Source organism: Dioscorea cayenensis, chromosome 9, assembly GCF_009730915.1.
Source record: "Dioscorea cayenensis subsp. rotundata cultivar TDr96_F1 chromosome 9, TDr96_F1_v2_PseudoChromosome.rev07_lg8_w22 25.fasta, whole genome shotgun sequence".
NCBI lineage: Eukaryota > Viridiplantae > Streptophyta > Magnoliopsida > Dioscoreales > Dioscoreaceae > Dioscorea > Dioscorea cayenensis.
Window position 1 is genome coordinate 13,323,982 of NC_052479.1, and position 8,837 is coordinate 13,332,818.

At 43.3% G+C, this 8,837-nt stretch overlaps 1 pseudogene; it reads left to right on the forward strand.

Annotated features, from left to right (window-relative positions):
• The first annotated feature begins 221 nt into the window (after positions 1-221).
• LOC120268494 overlaps positions 222-8,837 on the forward strand; it is a 12,388-nt pseudogene continuing 3,772 nt past the window's right edge.

An 8,837-nucleotide genomic window follows, 5' to 3' on the forward strand; every position in this document is an offset into this window, starting at 1 on the left:
ACTGAGATACGCACTACGCAGTCATCGCGAGTCCGTGATGGTCGAGCGAGATAACACGGCCCGCTTTGACCAAGCTGGATCTTCTTTTCTTATACTCCATGGCCCGCAATGTGCCACTTCACTTAGGGTGCATTCTAGCAGATGTTTTGTAGTACCGGGGTCATTCGACGAAAGTGGGTCTACTATTTGCTGGTCCTTATATCACCAGACTCATTCTGGGAATGGGTTTGGGCAACGCTCTATGTGGTGCTGAGAGGACAGTTGTGCCCACTCCTCTTGCGTTCGATATGATCAGGATGATGCGGTTGGTACGGAGGTTTGGGCCAGGGGTTTATATTTTCACTACAGCTACCGTTGAGACCACCAGGAGCGAAGGAGATACTGCGGGGGTGTCCAGCAGACTCCTCCATTTTCTGTAGCACCGGGTACTCGAGCCTATGACCGTATTGAGAGGCTAGAGACCGATGTTAGAGAGATTCGGACTGAGATAGCGGAGCTCCAGGCTATGCAGTCGGCTCAGTACACAGATCTTATGGCCCGATTCGACTTCATTTGAGATCTCATGAGACCCAGATCCTCAGTTCCTCCTGCACCTCCATCCTTGACCCCAGCACCGGAGGACCCACTATATGCCACCTCAGCAGCAGCAGCAGCACAGGAGGCCGAGAGCGACTCCGACACTTGACTTTTTATTTCCTTGCGTGCATTTTACTTTATTCTATTTTCTTTTTTTAAGACTTGTTCACTCAGAAAGGATTTTTCCTTCTAAGTTTATGTTATGTTGCATTTACCGAGTTGTATTCATTGCTTCATCTTTTATGCACTTGAGTTATTTTTGTTTTTCTTGAGCTTCACTGAACCCCCTTGTGTATGCGCAAGTGATGGTCTTGTCATCTTGGGAATTAAGACTTAGTCATGGGCACAGCCAAGGTGCTTCGGCACTTGGCCGTGTGAGCTTCACAAACCCGTTGGAACACTACTCGCCAATGAATTAGCTTCATCAAACGCAACACTAGGGAGTCGGGGAGGATTGTTTTTGATTGCTTCTCCCACATCTATTTTTTTGAATGATATATTTTGAGTGAGCTTGCATGTGTACATTGAGGATAATGTACAACTTAAGTGTGGGGGAGTTTCATAATGCGCACATCTTTTCTATTGTTCTTGATTGATATATGCTCACATAGCCAATGGCGGTTCACCTTAGTTGCAATGATTGTACCCTTAAGTCTAGGAGAATTGCTAACATTGAATGTTTTCATGCTCTAGTTCTTGCTTGAATTTTTTTAGGAATTTTTGCCCGATTTAGACTTAGTGCACTACTCACTCTCTCGAACTCTATTGGAAACTCATGTTCGATGTTAAAAGGGACTAGTTAGGTTTACTTCTTTTTGCTAAATTCAAAAAAAAAATGAAAATGAAAAGAAGGAACGAAATAGTTTTATTGTTTATTTGTATTTGTTAGGTGGAAAGAGCTACCATCTATGAAGTATGAAGCTACTCTCACGAGTCGGATACTAGTTATGCCCTAATGAGAGAAAGAGCTATCTCATAGGATGAGTGAAAGCTACCACTCGGGTAGAAAGAGCTACCACCTCGAAAGTGTGAAAGCCACCTTAGCGGCCGCTTTGGAAAGGGCTACCTTAGAGGATGTGTGAAGCTACTACCATCTTTTAAAATTTTTGTCACTTTTGTAGATAAATAAGTCCCTTGTACTTAGAACTTTGAGGAGTATACTTTGGGTTGTTTTGAGTGAGTTCACACACATACACAAAATTCGGGTTTGTTGTCCTTTTTTATTCAAGTTTTTGGCTAGAGCATTGATTTTTCATCTTTAGAGTTGAGATTTTCCTTACTTGTAGAATACTTTCTTTTTTTATGCCTCGGTGAACCCTAAGGCCAAGCACTTTCAATATTTTTCTTCATTGATGCACAGAATGTTTTTAATGTTTGCTTGAGGACAAGCAAAAGCTTAAGTGTGGGGAAGTTTGATAAGTGCTTGTGCGATATGAATGCAAAGTGTTCATTCCTTATGTTGTGCATTACTTTTTCTCGGGTTTTTTTAGACTAATATGTGTGTTTTTATGTTACTTTTTATGCGGGTAGGGTTGTGAGGCCGAGTATGAAGGAAATAGGCCAATGTGGATCATAATGCACCTATTTTTTGGAGGAAATCTTGCTAAGGTTCAAACGCGAAGACATGGGTCGGTGTGAGATGCTAGAGTGTGTGCCAACCTCCTCGCATTCGAGTGAGCACATCCATTTGGAGGGCACAAAAGGCAGTCACAATCCAGCATTCCGATTTATGCACATAAGAACGAGAGCTCCACCAACATGTATATCATTGAAGAAGCAAGTGATTCATGACGTAAACATGTGCCCGTTTGCATTACCCCGATGAAAATATGGAATTGGGAAGTTATTCAGGTCAAAGACTGTAGAACAACACGAGTAGGCAAATCTTTGCAGCAGGTCTGCTCACAGCCGGCCGAGAAATTAGAGAAACAGAGAATCCACACGGGCGTGTGGAAATTATCCACGGCCGTGTGGAAATTCTGCACGGGCGCGTGTACCATCCACGCCCGTGGAGTCGCCCGATTCCAGCCCTATTTAAAGCCGACTCAGCCCCGATTTTTGGTATTCTTTTTCTCCATCTTTTTCCCCAACTTGAGACAAGGCTTCGGCTAGGGTTTTGCGGGGTATTGGCTAGGTTTTTGGAGAGGTTCTACGGCTCTGACATCTCGCGTCATTTGGAAGAAGGTTATTGGGAGTGCTTTCGTCGGCATCGATTCGGCGAGGTGTATCCTAGGCCGGACAATGGATCCCTTGCGACGAGTAGAGGACTCTCCACAAGACCATCGACACGACCATCGACGGTGTTTCTTTATGGATTCATTGCTTTTACATTCGATTTATTTGATTGTACTTAGCTCCATGGAGAGCTAAACCCCTAGTGGTTACTTGTGTGATTGTGAACCCTAGGATGTATTCGTTTCATTGAACTTCTTTAATATGCTATCAATAAATTGATGTTTATTGTGAGTTCCAACCTTGAATGCTTGATTGTAAGAACATTTTCCCAAGAGTGACACTAGGGTTGAGAGTTCTTGTTGGTAACCTTGTGAGTGAGTGACACACCACGATCGTTTGACAAAGCTAGGTTGGAGAGGGTTGAGAGGGTGAGTCGAGAGGTACAGGAGCGTCCCCTTTCCCCTCCAATGTGATAGATTCTACCTTCGTTCCTCGAGTTCTTTGCGGCCATAATAGAGTGAATAGTCTAAGGGTTGAATCTCCACTGGGGCTTAGTTGCGCGTGCAACAGAGTGAAGCGTTTAGGAGATCTTAGTATCTAGGGCTTAGTTGTGGTTAGGGACCTTCCACCTGGACCAAAGGGTTAGGTCTATAATTAGGAAGAGATTTATCACGTGGAATCCCTAGAGCTCATTGCAACTTTATTCGAGTGCAAGGTTGAGAGGTTATTTAATCTCTCCTCCGGGACATGAATAGAGTAGGCATAGTTGACCTTAGATTTGGGACTATGTATGTAAGGATTTCCAAGACTCACCATTGCATTGATTAGGAAGCATAATAGAGATTTCTTGCACTTGAAGCGATTATCCTAGGTGAAGCATCATCCGAGTACCCCATCTTTATCAATTGCCTTACCTCTTCCTTACTTTTGCTCTCTTACTTGTTGCTTTTTAATTGTTGAGAATTGAAATCATTGTCACACTTATCATTGTTGATATTCCACATAGCTAAGAATTGAATTAAGTGTCTTTACTCCCTAATCCTTGTGGATTCGATACCCGTTCACCCGGGATTATTACTTCAACAAACTCGTGCACCTGCGGGATATACGCAAGGGGATCTTGTCACATATCTATGAATCTTTTCTACCAGATGAAGCACCAGGCATAGGTCTGTAGAACATATAGAAAAGAGATGGTTGTGGCGCGAAGTACTCTTGTGCACCTACGTCACTCGACTCGCGCACAACCCCGCCCCATTATGTTATGGAAGAATTTAGCCAATTGCTGGCTCCAAATAACAAGTGCAGTAATTGGCTGCTGGATTTTGTCCCGTCCGTAGTGCTTCAGAAGTCACTGTGGCGTGGCTGAATGTAGATCAGTCTGTGACAGAAGCCTTTGATTGATCAGTATATTATTTTACACTTTGGAAGATGGTCAAGGTAGCTTGCTTCCAAGCCACTGCACGAAATACGTATGTAGTCCTTTGTGCCGGTAGCAAAAATAGTGGCATATGCAATCAAGCTTCAGCCGCAAGCAAGTAGTCGATGAGCTGAAAGCTAGCGATAGTAAGGGCAGTGAGCAAGCAAGCGGTAGCAAAGGATATGGCTTTGAAGCGGTAAGTTGCTGGCAGCTGTGCCCGAGTGGGCGAAGAGCGGTCCAATCAGGCCCGGTCGGGGATAGGAAAGCAATAGCTAAAGCTCGCCCCAATAGAGAAAAGGGAACCCTTTCCAAGACCTCATACCTCCAAAGCGTACTCAAAGAGTGTAGGAGCAAACTCTATTGGAAGAGGTACAGGGGAAAGGTGCAGGGGAATCTCTATGCGTGAGGGTTGCCTTGAAAAAAGATGAGAGGTGGGAACTCCTTCTCTATCCTACATAACTGAAGCTCGCAACCTATTAATGGGTTGAAAAAAGGGATGGGACAAGGATATACCAAATGAAAGCCTTCTCGAGAGACTCTTCTTGTATTTTGTAGTTGAAGATTTAGTGACTTTCCCAAATAAACCATATCTATACAAAAATGATAATATCAAGACCACCCGCTCGCCTCTCGTGATTAGCTCCTCGTGTACGCTGCCGCTATGGAAATGAATCCTTCTTTTAGCTCTCATCATTGGTCAGTTCCCCTCACTCAACCTCAATAAGAAGATCCTCTTATTCTTATTGAGTGAGTTATTGACTTATTTGATTCGATTAGCTTAGTCTTTTACCCAAACGGAAGAAATGGCTTTTTTATATGCGTATGCTCCTACACCAGTTACTACAACAGACTGATTTTTTATTGATTTCCTGAATTTGGTTCTTGTTAATACTACCTATTAGTGGAGCTAGGAAATTCGGTTGTTTAAACTAAGGTAATGAAATTGTTGTGATGGAAGTTTCGGCTATTCCCTTTTCTTGTCTTCCTGGTCAGCGCACTCGCTTTCTCTGTTGATTGAAGTTTCGGGATCAGTTGATTATGCCCGGTGCGTATGCCGATTAAGGTTAACAGTGCCTCTGACTGCCCTTATCTCTAAAGGGGCTTATGTGGCTGGTCTCGCTGACTTAACCGCTGACAGGCTTTCATTCTCATATAGATCTCAAACAATTTCTTTTTTTTATTCTATTCTATGTAAGGATGGAAGATAATGGGTTTTGCCATCCCCATAGCCGAAAGCCTGATCTACTCTCTCTGGTCATTGACTCAGTTAGCTTTGACTCTGTCTATTGAACGAGAATCCTCCTTCTCCAACAATGTGCGGAACTGAGTTAATTGGAAAGAATCTTTGATAGAACTTATCTAAGAGTCGTGCATTGATGTAGCGTGTGGAAAGTGAACATGTTCTTGCACTGATATAAAGACATAGATCAAGGGCAAGGGCTTGACACAAAGATTCCCAGCTTTGAACCGTGATGCTTTTGTGGTCACTCCAATCGCTTGACAAAGGGCTCCATTCTCTAAGGCCTATCTCTGGGATGCCCCCTTTCACACTTTTGCTTGACCTTGCTCTAAGAATTCACCCTATCAATCTTTGTCACCCTAGGTTACCTCAGTCTCATTTGTCTTGATTTTCTATTCCATAATGCGATCAGTCTCATTCAGATAAATACCGCTTTCTGAACAAGCTCAATCTCACTTGAGTTCTTGGTCTTCCGGAAAGAAGGGTCTTGGTCTTCCAATTCGTCAACAAGTAGTGATAAATGCTTGTGTGATATGAATGCGAAGCATTATTTCCTTATGTTGAGCATTACTTTTCTCGGGGTTTACACTAATATGTGTTGTTTTAATGTTACTTTCGTGCAGGTAGGGTTGTGAGGCCGAGTATGAAGTAAAGAAACCAATGTGGATCATAATGCACCGATATTGGAGGAAATCTTACTAAGGTTCAAACGCGAAGACATAGGTCGGGTGTGAGATGCTAGAGTGTGTGCCAACCTCCTCGTATTTGAGTTAGCACAACCACTTGGAGGGGCACAAGGACAGTCACACTCAACCATTCTGACTTATGCATATAGAACAAGATCTCCACCAACTTGTCCGTCATTAAAAAAGCAAAGCAATCCACGATGTGAACGTGTGCCCGTTTGCATCACCTCGATGAAAGTATGGACTCGGGAAGTATTTTAGGCAAGGTACTATAGCAGGACACTGTAGCAAAGTACTGTAGCAGCACTATTCATAGCCAGCAGAGAAAACAGGAATTCAGAGAATCCACACGTGCGTGTGGAAATTATACACGCCCGTGTGGAAATTCCACATGGGCGTGTGTAAAATCCACATGCCCGTGTTGTCACCCGATTCTAGCCCTATTTAAAGCCGATTCAGCCCCGATTTCAGCATTCTTTTCTCCATTTTTTTCGCAACTTGAGAGAGAGTTTTGGCTAGGGTTTTGAGAGGTATTGGGTACGGTTTTGGAGAGTTTCTATGGCTCTGACATCAACATTATTTAGGAAGAAAGTTGGTAGGGGAGCTTCCGTCGAGGCGTATCCTATACCGGACAAGGGAATCTTTGGACGACGAGTAGTGGACTTTCCACAAGACCATCGACATGACTATCGAGGGGGTTTCTCTATGGATTCATTGCTTTTACATTCTATTTCTTTGATTGTACTTAGCTCCATGGAGAGCTAAACCCCTAGTGGGTACTTGGGTATTTGTGAATACTTTGATGTATTTATTTCAATGAATCTCTTTATTATGCTTTCAATTAATTGATGTTTGTTGTGAGTTCCAACCTTGAATGCTTGATTGTAAGAACATTTCCCCTAGAGTGACACTAGGGTTGAGAGTTCTTGTTGGTAACCTTGTGAGTGAGTGACACACCACGAGCGTTAGACAAAGCTAGGTTGGAGAGGGTTGAGAGGGTGAGTTGAGAGGTACAGGAGTGTCCCCTTTCCCCTCCGATGTGATAGATTCTACCTCGGTTCCTTGAGTTCTTTATGGCAATAATAGAGTGAATGGTCTAAGCGATGACCCTCCACTGGGGCTTAGTTGCACGTGTAACGGAGTGAAGCGTTGAAGTGTTGAGATTTATCACTTGGAATCACTAGAGCTCATTGCAACTCTATTCGAGTGCGAGGCTGAGAGGTTATCTAATCTCTCCTCCGGGACATGTATAGAGTTAGGCATAGTTGACCTTAGATTTAGGACTATGTATTTAAGGATTTCCACGACTCACCATTGCATTGATTAGGAAGCATAATAGAGGGTTCTTGCACTTGAAATGATTATCCTTGATGGAGCATTATCCGAGTACCCCATCTTTATCGATTGCCTTACCTCCTCCTTTACTCGTGCTTTCTTACTTGTTGTTTATACTTTTGAGAATTGAATCATTGTCACACTTATCACTACTGATCTTTCACATACCTAAGAAGCAGATTAAGTGTTTTTATTCCCTACTCCCTATGTATTCGATACCCGCTCATCCGGGATTATTACATCGACAAACCCGTGCACTTGCGGGATATACGCAAGGGGACCTTGACAAGTAGAGACACAGAAGACAAAGGGATCAGAAGCAGATTAGGAGGAGTTTGTGCTTCACATGATGAAATGATAGGATCAAGATACCTTTACTTCTGGTTGGCATGGAAGGAGAGTATCCACCATTGGACCGGCTAAACCATGATTGAGCCAACGGGGCACACACCTCTAGGATCACTATACCACTCATCCTTCTTCAAAACTCGACAAGGAGAAGGTGAATCCATACAAATAAGCAAAGCACCCTTGGTCCTATGGGGAAGGTAGGGCCGGCGAGGGAAGGATGCCGATTCTCCTCACATCGTTCTTGCTCCTCAAGAAGGAAGAAAGTACTGACTCGAAAGCATCATCGGATTATGGGCCGCCTTTGTTTTTTGGGCTTCGATCATCTATGGTCTACTCGACTACCTTCACTTACTGCTGCGAACACTGGTATAACTAGTGAAAAAGGAATGCCTTGCTCTCATGTTCGCAAAGCACATAAGATGCGACATTACCTAATTTCATTGGTCTTACCCACCAATTACCTGGTGTCAGGAGTGAACCCTTTAAAGATCCTTGTGACTAGAGTAGGTTCACTGAATACTCGATAGACGATAAGGCTCGAACAGTATAACATAATATTCGTACTATAAAAGGCCATGAAAGGATAGGCACTAGCAGATTTATTAGGAGTACATCCTCTACGGGAGCACTTCAAATTGCTACACAAGAAGAATTACCTGATGAAGCAGTCTACTACACTCAAGTCGCATCAAGACCCACATCAAAAGCATGGGAGATGTATTTTGACTGAGCCTCAAGAACAGATGAGAAAGGACATCCAATATTAGGGCTCGGAAAAGTCTTTATTACTCCCGAAGGCAACATGATATGATCCCGTATTAATTCACTTACTTTGTCGGAGTCATGTTCCAACAACGTGTCACAATGCACGGTTCTGATTATTTGAATAGAAAAGGCCCTTTCTTCGATTCCTATTTGTCCATACCTGATGTAAGAAAGAAGGAAAAAGGGAATCACCGCCATAAGATCCGATTATACAATTCGATCCAGTCGCTCCTGGTGACCTCTGTGAGTTCTTTTTATAGTAGCTCGGTAGCTTGACCAAGAGGGTGAA